We start from the raw sequence: 14407 nt of genomic DNA on the forward strand, positions 1-14407 counted from the left end.
TATATTTTAACAGTTCAACACACCTTAGAATAGATCAATTTATATCTCAAAGTTTTATAGATAATAGTGTCACAATATAGTGAATTCACTTTTATACTAATTTTTCACATGATGATTGATAAGAAAACATATAAAGCCATCAACTAGCATAAATATCTTTATTATGTTCTCAAAATTTACTAAATAATTAGAATTTGATTCTTATACTTCTGTTGTTGCAGTGATTAAGTTAGTTATTTTTGAATGGTAAAGTTTTATTTTGTAATTAATATGTGATTTTATTTGGAGGTTTATATAACAATACGGAACTTGAAAAGAAATAAAATCATAAATTGAATGCGGAAGCGGAATAATAGAGTTAGTATTTACATTCCTTACACAATAATTTAGAATACCCAATAGGATTACGGGAATGACTCTTTTTAAAAGAACAAGCGAAAAATCAAGAAATAAATGAAAAGTAAAAAATTAGGTATCCTATGACGACAATTCACGAATCTTTAAAAGGAGTCCGGGTGGTAAACTATTCACAACTCCCTTATTGATCGATATCTGGATCTTGGTCCTCTTAATCTGAAATAGTTAATACAAGTATGAGCTACACTACCCGATTAAGAATATCATAGTACTCACCGATATAGAAATGAATGTTGGTAAAAATAATAAAAACAACTAATGTAACTCTTAAATTAAATAAATTCATTTATCATAAATAAAATCATTTATTGCGTATTTATCGTAACGAGATTTTCAAAATCGATCGATAGAGGCAATAACACAAACAACATCATAATCTCATATTCAATTAATCAAAATAACAACTTTCTTTTTTTATTTGCTTACTGGTATCCCTGAGGGTCTATAGGGATGTCTCATCAAGCGTAAACCCATAACAAAACTTGTTAATTAACCAGCTGTCCTCATACCCCGTCCGGTAGGAGCGCCAAGAATACCATCCTTCAATACCTCGTCTGGTATGAGGGTGAAACGGGCCGTCCCCATACCCCGTCTGGTGTGAGCGTCAAAATATTAATTCTCGATATCTCGTCCGATATGAGGCGACGTTCACGGTAGGGTTCTCTATGTACCTGATCCATCTACTATCTCCCACAATATCCAGTAAGACAACTGTTCTATTCATTCATTTAACCAAGTAATTTTTTGTTTACATTTAATTTTTAATTTTACAATTTAACTGTAAATTACGCAAGACAAGCAATATATGTATCAAAAAAACACAACTGAATCATTTTACCAATTTTAGTGTATTATCATGCATTTAAAACTATAAGATCAAACAATCAGTTAAAACAGAACAAACATAAATAAATAACCAGTTCCAGCTTTATTAGTAACCTGTAATTAATTATGAAAATTTTTTAAATTACGCAAAATATTGTATTATTTATAATTAGACTTCAATTCAATAACAGATAATAAAGTGATGGATTCTTACCCGAATCGGTATCCAAAATATTGAATTTTCTAGTGCACCTACTGACGGTCTCCAGGTTTCATAAATTTTCTTCCGGAGGTAAAAACAAGCTTCGCGTGTAACGACCCTAGAAATTCAAAAGAAAATATATAATAATTTAAGTGCGGAAGCGAAAAAAAAAGGTTAAGATTTACATCCCTTACACAATAACTTAAAAGTACTAAACAAACATCACGGAAAGAATCCTCTGAAAGAAACACGAGAAATGAAAAAAGTAAAGAAAAATATAAAGTATCTAGCATCTACTCGCAATCTTCTTGTGGATCGGCCTCGGGAACCAGGTCCTCTTGATCTGAAATGGTTAAATAAGGGGTGAGCTACACTAATCCAGTAAGGACATCACACTATATCACCGACACAGAAGTAAAGGTTGGTAGAAAATCAAAACAACCAATGGAGCATTAGATTTAAACTAATACATTTATTTAAAATAAAACAATTTATCCTTTACCATTGGGGAATTTATGAAAACAAATTATAGAAGCAATAATATCATACAGATCATAACTTCATGCACGACCAACAACATAGAATATATCATAAATTCACATTTATTAACAATAAATGAAATCATAACTGTTTCTCGTTTCACCAGCCTACTAGTATCCATGGAGATCCATAGGGGTGTCCTCGCTACACGTGAACCCTTTCCCTTAATAGTCTTAATTACATAGTCGACCTCATACCCCGTCCGGTATGAGTGTTAAGACATTAAACCCCAATACCCCGTCCGATATGAAGGTGAAATGGGTCGTCCCCATACCTCGTCCGGTATGAGCGCCAAAGTACCAAGTCTCCATACCCCATCCGGTATGAGACAACGTTCACAGTAGGGTTTCCTATGAACCCGGTCCGTCCACTATCTCCCATGATATCTAGTGAGGTTGTCATCTTATCAGTTTATTATATCACACCCCTTTTCTATTTTCCCTTAGTCTCCATTACCACATCAAATATTATCACATAAACAAATAAACATGCATTAAGTAATGCAATCATGTCTCAAATCTAAAAATCCAACAATGGTCAAGTAAGACAGTAATATATGCATTCAAACCTTAAAATAGATAAAACAAATACTATCATACTTTTAGACTGTAAAATAAATCAATAAAAATCAACAGAGAATAATGTCTGATTCGACCTCCATTAGCAACTTGTAATTAATTATACACATCTATTTAATTTGTACAAAAGACCGTATTATTATTTATTCAAACTTCAAATCTATGATAGGAAATAGGGTGAGGGGTCCTTACTTGATTTGACGCCGAAAAGTTAAATGGTTTACTGCGCCTATGAGCGGTCCTTGGGTTCCATGAATTTTTCTTTAGAAACTGAAACGCACTTACAGTACCTATAAATGTCCCAAATAAATCAAAAATTAGTCTCAGGGCCTACTCGGTCAATTTCAAAAATCCGGCACGGTGGCTCCGCCGTGCTCCGGCGACGGTGATCCACCTCAGGTTGGCTATTTTCGGTGTTTTCGGTCGAATTCAGCCAAATTTGCATAAATTCTTGTTTTCAGCGTCTGTGACGGTAGTTTTCCTCGAACTAGCCGTTTTTAGCAAATTTTGACCGACTTCGACCGATTTTATATCAATCCGTGCAAAAAAATACATTAAGGAGCTTCGGTTGGCCCAAAAAAATAAAAAAACAAAAACTTACTAGCAGCGAAATTTTTTGGTGCGGCAGCTCCGCCGGCTCACCTTCACGGCTGGGTGTTTTTCTTCGGTCAACCTGTAGAAAATAAAATGATGAACATAATAGTGAAAAAATCGTGCAAAACGGGAAATGGGAAGGAGTTCATCGGAGGCGATTTTTAGTTTTTTCGGTGGCGGTGCCGTCGGGCTTTAGTTGTAGTTTTCGGCTCATACACCGTTTTTTTTGCTCCGATTTGGCCATAGGGGTATTCAAAATTAAATTCCGAGCAAATAGGAGAATTTTTACCTTTATTGACGGTTAGAGGTGGCTCCGACGCAATGGTGAACGGCGGTCGGCTCCCTTCTCCAGCGAATGGTTCTTCTTATCCAGCGGGGGACTGATGGCTAGGGTTTGAGTTTGGTGTGAAGTAAGATATTTATACCTGTCTCCCTTAAATCTGGATCGTTCATCGCGTTTGATCTCGATCGTCCGATCGTGTTTAAAGAGGAAATGAATATGAACTGTTCATCGCGATTTGATCTCCACCATACGATTGCGTTAAAAGAGGGAACGAATCTAGACCGTTCATCATGTTTTATCAGACTGTCTGATCGCCCCTGAGGAGGGAACGTATTCGGACCGTCCACGTGTGCCGGAACGCATCTGGGCCGTCCGATCGCAGGTACGCGGATTACCAGCATGGCCTCCCGCGTGGCACTGAATCAGCGTGCCTTGCCATGCGGCGCATTGGGGCTGCTGACTAGGCGGTCCTACACGGCATATTTTTTTAATTGCATTTTGACCCTCAGGTTCATATTTTTCTTTCAAAAATACCCTCCAACCCAAATTTTTACCCATTTTTCTCAAAATTGTTTTCAGTTTCATCATCTACTTATTTTTTCTTAATTTTACATTAAATAAAAATTTATAAATTCAAAAATTATATTTTTATACATATTTTTTAAAATTTTAAAATTAATCCCAATTCAAATTTCGGACTCAAGTATTACAGTTTAAGTGTACACCAACTCTATCATTAGTTATATATGGAATAACATAACACCAATAATATTCATAATAGTCTATTTAGATAGATTTGTTTTTCTAATTTTATAAAAATATCAACTTTTTATATATTTAAGACTAAAATATCATAATAATTCTCGTATTATTGATAAATATCTAAAGAAGTCCTTATATATTTTTCAGGTTTAATGTTACCTTTTTACTTTCAAAAATGTTCCAAATCAACTTATGCCTGTTAAACACACTTGACCTCAATTACCACTCTTGCATTTTTCGTCTCTTTCATTCCGACAAACCTAGTAATTCAACATAATTTATTTACTTCAAATAAGGAAGAAAAAGACAAGAGAAGAAGATGAAGGACGAAGAGATGGGAGAAAATAGGGACCTGTTATGATTTCATTTAACTAATGCCACATTGATTTTACGTAGGCAAAAAACCACATTAGTTATCACACGTACATCAGGTAACAGTATTAAGTGTGTTTAGTGATTAAAGACTGTGTAACGACCCCAAAAATTCAAAAGGAAATGCATATAATAATTTAAGTGCGGAAGTGAAATAAATGTTAAGGTTAACATCCCTTACACAATAATTCAAAAGTACTAACAAACATCACGGAACAAATTCTCTGAAAGAAATACGAGAAATAGAAAAAATAAAAGAGACTATAAAGTATTTAGCATCTACTTGTAGTATTCTTGCAGATTGGGCTCGGGAATCGGGTCTTCCTGATCTGAAATGGTTAAATAAGGGGTGAGTTACACTAGCCTAGTAAGGACATCACATTATATCGCCAGCACAGAAGTAAACATTGGTAGAAAACGAAAAAAACAACCAATTGAGCACAAATTTTAAACCAATACATTTATTAAAAATAAAACTATTTTTCCTTTTACTTACCATTGAGGAATCTGTGAAAATAACCTATAAAGATAATAACATCATACAGATCATAACTTCATGCACAATCAGTATCATAGAACATATCATAAATTTCTATTCATTAACAATAACTAATCATCACCGTTTCTCGTTTCACCAGCCTAGTAGTATCCATGGGGATCTATAGGGGTGTCTCCACTACACGTGAATCATTTTCTTTAAAAATCTCAATTCCAGGGCCGTCCCCATACCCCATCCGGTATGGGCGCTAAAATATTAAACCTCAATACCTCGTCTGGTATGAGGGTGAAGCGGGTCATCCCCATACCTCGTCTAGTATGAGCACCAAATGATCAAGTCTCTATACTCCATCCGGTATGAGACTAACATTCACGGTAAGATTTCCTATGAACCCGGTCCATCCACCATCTCACAGGATATTTAGTGAGGCTGTCAATTTATCTGTTTATTAGATCACATCCCTTTCCTGTTTATCCTTAATCTCCGTTACCAAATTAAACACAATCACATAAACAATGAACATGCACCAGGTAATACAATCATATCTTAAATCTCAAAATCACACAGTGGTCAAGTAAGACAGTAATACATGCATTTAAAACTATAGAATAGATAAATTAGATATCATCATGCCTTTAAACTATAAAATAAATCAACAAGAATCAACAGAGAACAATATCCGATTTCGGTCTCCTTTAGCAATCCGTATTATTATTTATTCAAACTTCACATCTATGATAGGAAATAGGGTGAGGGTCCTTACTTGATTCGATGCCAAAAACTAGATGATTACTGCGCCTATGGGCGGTCTCTAAGTTCTCTGAATTTTTCTTCGGGAACTGAAACGCGCTTACGGTACCTACAAGTATTCCAAATAAATCTAAAAATTAGTCTCAGAGCCCACTCGGCCAATTTCGAAACTTCAGCACGGGGGCTCCACCGTGCTCCAGTGATGGCGGCGGTGACCCACCTCAGGTTGGCTATTTTCGGCCGTTTTTGGCTGAATTCAACCAAACTTGCATCGATTCCTGCGAGAAAACACTCTTAGGGCCCTCGGTGGGTCAAAAAAACGTAAAAAATCGAAACTCACCGGCGGTGGGGCTCTCCGGTGCGGCGGCTCCTCTGACTCACGTTGTGGTTGGGTGTTTTGCTTCGGTCAACCTCGTTTTGTGGTCGAAAATTGCTCCGGTGCGGCAGCAGGTGGCGGCGGTGGACTCCCCGGCAGCTGGGCTGTCTTCTCCGGCGAGGGGCTCTGGTGGCTAAGGTTAGGGTTTGGGTGTGGATGGGGTTATTTATACCCATCCGCTTTTGATCTGAGTCGTCCATCGCTTTTAATCTGGACCGTCCGATCGCGATTAAATAGTGAGTGAATATGAACCGTTCATCACGATTCAATCTAAGTCGTTCGTGCGCGATGCAATCTGCGCTGTCCGTGCGCGATGCAATCTGGGCCGTCCGTGCGTGTTTTGAATCTGGGTCGTCCGTGCGCGCAGGAACGGATATCAGTCGTTCGATCGTGCGCACGTAGATCGCCCACGTGGTTCCCCCCGCGTGGCCTCCCGTGTCAGCACCTCTGCCACCTGGCGCGTCCTGGTTGGTCGGGGCTGCTAACTGGGTAGCTGACGTGGCTCAACTTTTTTAAATTACGTTTTGATCCCTAATTTCCGATTTTTCTTTCAAAAATACTCCAGAATCCAAATTTTCACCGTTTTTCTCCAAAATTATTTTCAATTAAATCCCTAACTAATTTTTTTACCCTTATTATTATTATTATTATTTTTATTTTTATTAAATCAAATTAAAATAAATTAAATTAAAATCATATAAATAATAATTATATTTATATAAAAATAATAATAATCAAATAAAAATAAAAATAATTAAATGTTGGGTGTTACAAACTGATTTGAAAAAAATTTTAAAGTAGAAGAATGACTTTGAACCTAAATTTTTGAACATTTATCAATGGTATGATAGTTATTATAGTATTTGAGTCATATTTTTAATATTTATCCAAATAATATATGATTGTTTGGATTAAAAATACTTTATACACTTTCATTCATTATTAAAAAAATCGAATACCCATTTAAGAGTTTAAATTTGTTCGAGTTCATGATTTTTTTTTTTCAAAAAAAGAATCCTCTAAACTAAAATAATAGTTGGATAAGTAAGTTCATTGAAACGGATAATACAAACTGTAATAAATTTTTATGCATAAGTTATCTTTTTATTGAATTCAACACATCTTAAAAAAAATAACAGAAAGTTAGAACTACATATCATTCTGAGATAATGCAGTCATAACGTGATTGAAAGAACCCTTGGAGATGACCTTAATTTTTTGACTCACTTTATCTCTCTATCTAATTGTTATGCACAAAACTTTGTAATTTTAGTTGATAGAACACACCTTAAAAGATGAACTCGTGCTCATTTTATAGATGGGATGAGATGTCAAAGCACATTCAAGGTAATTGAATGTGTTAATAATCATTTCTATTATTGTAAATTAATACTCATAAAATACAATAATTTTTAATTTATTTTAAGGTTACTCACTTCACCGAGGTATATTTTCCTTTATAACGATTATTTATTATTTTGAGTGTCATTTAAGTTGGCTTCAACCATTATAAGTGAATGAAAAAATAAAATATTAGAATAGTGGGTCATCCACTTAATTGTTGAAATTAACATTTTCCCACTTGACTCACAAAACTAATTATGAATACTATAATATATATTCATTTTATATGAAAATATATTTATTAGTAAAATAAATTTGATACATGATTGTAATAAAATCAACCAACAAGTGTAAAATTACTATACCATAATACTAAAATAATTTAGATTATGAATGTGAATCATAACGGTCACATTACTTCAATGTCATATTTTTTCCTATGCACCACACACTAATAACCTTTACTAATTCAGTCCATAATGCCAAAATAGCCTCTATAATTTGTTTTGTTAAGACATTTCCTGTTATTTAAATACTAAATTGTGCACCTATGATTAAAAACAGAAAATAAAATAAATAGACTTAAATGCGCAAAATGTCAATTATTCAACCACTGAAATATTCATTGGCATATTGTAAATTACTCAAAAGACTTAACCTTACAACATGTTCTGCATACGTCTTTAGAGGTAGCCCTTTAGTCAATTGATCAGTAATTATAAATGTAGTACTAATATTCTCAATCGACACTTGTTGTTTCTGGACTCTTTCTCTAATAATTAAATACTTAAAGTCCATATATTTGGATCCATTAGAATATTTTTCATTCTTAGAGAAGAAAATAGTTGCAATACTATTATAAAATATTCTCAGCAGTTTAGCGATAGAGTCAACAATACCAACTCCTGAAATAAAATTTTGCAACCACAAAGCATGACTTGAGGCTTCAAAAGATGCTATAAACTCAGCCTCCATTGTGGATGAGGCAATAATAGATTGTTTTACACTCTTCTACGAAATTGCCCCATTTGCTAGCATAAAGACAAAACTTGAAGTAGACTTTAAGCTATCACGACAACCACTATAGTCTGAATCTGAGTATCTAATCACCTCTAATTGTTCTGATATTTTATATGTGAGCATATAATCTTTTGTCCATTTAAAACACCACATAACCTTCTTTGTATATTTCCAGTGTTTAATTCCTGGACCACTTTGATATCTGGTCTAGTATAAGTTTGAGTGTACATCAAACTTCCCATAATAGATGCATAAGGAATATTCTTCATCCGTTCCCTTTCTAAGTCATTTCTTGGGCATTGACTCTTACTTAATTTGCCACTCTTAAGAATGAGTGCAACACTAACTGAACACAACTTCATATTGAATCTCTCCAAAACTCAATTAATATATCATTTCTAAGATAAACCTAACAATCGTTGAGAACGATCTAAAGATTTTTATTTCAATGACATAAGTTACCTCACCTATATCAACTATTAAAAGTTTTTAAAGAGATATTTCTTAGTTTCGTATAACAAACCAAGATCACTACTAGCTAACAAAATATCATCTATATATAGTATTAGAAATATAAATTTACTCCCACTAATTTTCAGATATATACACTAATCAACATCGTTTTTCTTAAATCCAAAAAATGTAATGGTATCATTAAACTTTATATACCATTATCTGAAAGCTTATTTAAGACCATAAATGGATTTCTTTAATTTGCAAACTAATTATTCTTTTCTTTTCTTCGTGAACCCTTCAAGTTGATCTGTGTATAGATATATTCATCCAAATTCTCATTTAAGAAAGTAATTTTCACATCCATTTGATGTAGCTCTAAATCAAAATGTGCTACAAGTGTCATAATGATTCTAAGTGAATCCTTTTTAGAAACTGGAGATAATGTATCTTTATAATATATACATTTTTTTAAGTAAAACCTTTAACCACTAGTCTGACTTTAGATCATTCGATATTACCTTTAGCATCGCGTTTGGTCTTGAAGACCCATTTACAACCGACAATTTTAACTTATTAGGCAATTCGACAAGATCCTAGACATCATTATAGTCCATAGATTTTAATCTTCTTTCGTAGCTTCTATCTATTTATTAGAATCATCACTTTCTATGGCCTGTGAAAATATAACTAGATATGTTCCTATCCCAATATTAAAATCAGATTTTTGTAAATATACCACATAATCATCTAATATATTAGGTTTTTTTTCCTTTGAGATCTTCTCAAAGATATTGATTGAGGTTATTCTATAACATTTTTAATGACGACATCTTCTCATGGCAATGAACTATTTCTATTATTTAGCTCATTTTTTGGAACTTGTTGAGAAGGATCAGTAAGAGTTGTCTCTTGGGGGAAAAATGGTGGTAGAGTATCCACTTTTATTTCCTCAATGTCTACTTTTCTTAGTTCACTCCCACTGATTTTGTCATTTTTAAAGAATCTGGCATTACCAATTTTAACTATTCTCATACCATGGTTAGAATAGTAAAGTCTATACCCTTTGGACTTATCTGGATAACCAATAAAATATTCAGATATTGTTCTTAAATATAACTTTTTCTCTTGAGGATTGAAGATTCTCGCCTCCGCTAGACTATCCCATAAATGTAAATGTCTTAAATTTGGTTTCCTACTAATTCACAACTCGAAAAGAGTTGCAGATATTGTCTTACTAGGAACTCTGTTTAAGATATATATTACGGTCTTTAAGACTTCACCGCATAAAGAAATAGGTATAGAAGAGTAACTCATCATACTTCTAACCATTTATATTAAAGTACGATTATGCCTTTCAACAGCACCATTATGTTGTGGTGTACCTGACATTGTGTATTGAAATAGACCAGGATTTTGTCGTGACTCATCATATCTACCATAGAATTCACCACCTCGATCAGATCCCACAATCTTAATCTTTTTATCTAATTGTAATCTCTGTACACTTTAAAGATGTCAATGGTTTGAGACTTATCATGCATTAGATATAAATAACTATATCGAGATAGATCATATATAAAGATGATAAAGTATCTCTCTCCAATGAAATAAGGAATGGAGAATGGTCCACAAATATCCGTATGAATCATCTCAAGAAATTCATTACTTCTTGTGACACTTTTTTTTGTATGTTTAGTTTGTTTTCTTTTTATACAATCTATACATACTTGGAAATCAATGAAGTCAAGATTTTATAAAATTTCATCATTCACCAATCTCTCAATTCTTTTCCTAGAGATACGCCCTAGCCTTTTATGCCACAAAAATGAAGAATTTTCATTAATTAAGTCATGTTTTGATCCAATATTTGAATACAAGATAATTAAAGCATGTGAAAATTTATTGTTCAAGCAGATTTTATATAAACCATCATACAAAATACCAGAACCAACTATCATTGAATTAAACACTAAACTTACTTTTCAACAACCAAAATAAACTGAATACCCAACAACATCTAATTTGGATAATAAAATTAAATTTCTAGAAATCAAAGGAACATAAAAAGTGTTCAAAAGATCCATCTAATGATCAATCTCTAATAGCAAAGTGACAGGTACCTACAACTACTACTTCTACTTTGATACAATTTCCCATTTAGAATAACTTTTCACTTTTTTTTAGTTTCCGGGTTGTAAAGAATCCATGCATTAAATTAGTAACATAAGTTGTGGCTCCAGAATCAATCCATCAAGTATTAAAAGGAACTTCAGTAAGATCTGATTCATAACATATAAAAGAAAGATTCATACCTTTCTTTTCGAACTAAGCCTTATGCTTATTACATTCATTTTTCACATGATCTTTCTTGCCACAAAAATAACAACTCAGAGTAAATTTTCTATCATGACTCTGGTTATTCTCCTCAGGTCTACTATGTTTTTTTGGTGGAATGTTCTTTATTTTTTTGGATTTCCCTTTATTCTTCATAGCTCCCTGAGTAACTGAAACGGTAAAGTTATGTCCATCTTGCTTTAATCTCATTTCCTCTTGAATACACTTACTAGTAAGCTCGTTCATATTTTACTGTTCATTATTAGTGTTATAGTGAATTTTGAATTGAGCAAACTACAAAAGAAGTGAGTTAAGGACAAATTAAACTAAGAATGACTCATCCATATTCATGCCTAATGCCTTAAGTTTTTTAGCCTTTTTAGCCATTTTTAAAATGTGTTGCTGAATTTGTAGCACCCGGAAAGGAGGAGGAAAAAAAAAAAAAAAGCACCACGTCAGCAGGCCCGGTCAGCAGTCCCGGCCAACCGGGGCCTGCCACGTGGCAAGACCACGTCACTCCGAAAAGTAGCCACGTTGACGATCCGCGTGGGTGAAATCCGACGGCCCAGATCAATCGCGCGATCGGACGGCCCAGATACAATCGCACGGACGGCCCAGATTCAATCAAAAACGAACGGCCCAGATTAAAACAAAATGGACGGCTGAGATCAAAAGGCAAGGGGTTATAAATAGAACCCCCACACCAGACCACAAACCCTAGCCGCCTGCCGCTCGCCGGAGAAGACGAACCAAAGGCCGACCGCCACCACCCGCCGCCGCACCGGGGAAATTTCCGACCGCCGATCGAGGTAAATTTCATACCCCCGACTCGTTTTTCCACGCTGATTCCTCCTATGGCCAAATCGAAGCCAAAATCTCGGCCAAACGGCCGAAATACGCGGCCGAAGACCAGCGGCGCCGTCGCGCCCCCTCTCGGTTTTTGCCTCCGACGAGGCCCTTCCCGGCCTCCGTTCGATGCAATTTTTATATCACCGTGATCACCATTCTTTTCTCTACAGGTTGACCAGAGCCGAATCACCAAAACACTAACCTCGCCGGAGAGCCGCCGCACCCGAGAGCACCGCCGCCGGTAAGCTCCGTTTTTCCGTGATTTTTTGGCCCCCCGAGGACCCTAAGGTTGTTTTCTCACAAGGACCGATGCGAGTGTGGCCGAATTCGGCCGAAAACGGCTGAAAACAGCCAACCCGAGGCGACTCGCCGCCGCCAGCGGCGGCGCCGTCGCCGGAGCACGGCGGAGCCGCCGTGCCGGAGTTGCGATTTGGGCCGAAAGAGGCCCTGGGCCTAATTTGGATTTTTTTTGGAACACGTGCAGGTACTGTTAGTGTGTTTCAGTTCCCCGGAAAAAATTCAGGGAAAATTAGGGACGGCCTGCAGGCGCACTGTGAATCGTATTCGGATCCCGAAAATAAGTAAGGACCCCTCACCCTATTTCCTATCACGGTATTAAAGTTTAAAATGATAAAACGGTATTCCTTGAATTAACGAATGTGTGAAATTGTTTAAGGTGGCTAATGGAGCCCGAGTCTAGTGTGATTGGTGATTTACTGTTATTTGGCCTGTTTACAGCTTTAAATGCAAAATGAGGTTTGATGTGTTCATTTTACAGATTTGTGTGCGTATACTATGTTTTTATTAATTATGGGTTGAATGACTGAAAAACTGATACTGTATGTTGTCTGTTTGGCATGAATTACGATTTGTTTGTTTAAATGTGAATTGATGATGCTGACTGAGGAAAAGGAAAATAAAAGATTGTGTAGACTGATAATTGTATTATGGGGGTCAGCCTGACTAGATATCTTGGGAGATGGTGGACGGACCGGGTCCGTAGGGAACCCTACCGGGATTGTGGTCTCACATGCCGGACAGGGTATGGAGATCTTATGGTTTTGGCGCCCATACCAGACGGGGTATGGGGACGGCCCGTTTCACCCTCATACCGGACGGGGTATTGAGGTTTATGGTTTTGGCGCCCATACCGGACGGGGTATGGGGACAGCCCTGGAAACTGGTTGTGAATGTTAAAGGTTAACGGGTAGCGGGACCCCTATGGACCCCCACGGATACTAGTAGGCTGGTAAATGAGAAAAAGATATGTTGTATAATGATTGAATTACAAGAGGCGTGATAAGTGTTATGTTTTACAGCTTATATTATTCCATGATTATGATAATGTTATTGTTTTTCTTATATTGTTTTCATAAATTCCACCGAGGTAAGTGGATGGTAAAGGTTTTCATGTTAATAAATGAGTTTGTTGTAAATTATGCTCCATTGGTCTTTTTGTGTTTTCTACCCACCTTTACCTCCGTGACGGTGAGATATCGTGATGTTCTTACTAGGCTAGTGTAGCTCACTCCTTATTTAACCATTTCAGATCAGGAAGACATGGTTCCCGAGCCCGTTCCACAGGAGGACGACGAAGGGGATGCCTAGAGACTCTGTAGTCATGCTCATAGCTTTGTTTTCGAGTTTCTCTTTTAGTTAGTTTAACCTTTTATAATTTAAGTACGTTTTTGGTTTTCGTGTAAGGGATGTTAACTGAAATTTTGATCTCGCTTCCGCATTTGATATATTTAAATACTCATTTCATTTTAATATTTCCGGGGCCGTTACAGAATTCCTTTATGACTATCATATTTTATGGTGATCAATTCAACCATCAATGTGCCTGCAAAGACTTATCGACACATTTGAAACATTTCTCCACAGATTCAAAAATTATGGGGCTATCTCAGTTTGAGGGAGAAAAGTTTTGATGTTAGTGGCAATGACCATTTTCATAAATATAAGACTGAGTTTGTTTGACCTTGTCTAAACTTTGAATTGTTTTTTCTGCTCCAGAGTACTATCATCTATAGTTTCAGGAGGTTTTTCAATTATCAAAGTTAGATCAAAATCTAATAACCCTAGTGAGAATTAGATCCTTTTATACCACTCCATAAAATTTGATCCATCAAAAGTTATCATTCTAGATGCAAGATAATACAGTAAAGTGAGAACTATTAAAATAAAACAATGCTCACAGTAAGGC

This window comes from Carica papaya, chromosome 5 (assembly GCF_054855325.1).
Source record: "Carica papaya isolate Zhongbai chromosome 5, ASM5485532v1, whole genome shotgun sequence".
Taxonomy (NCBI): domain Eukaryota; kingdom Viridiplantae; phylum Streptophyta; class Magnoliopsida; order Brassicales; family Caricaceae; genus Carica; species Carica papaya.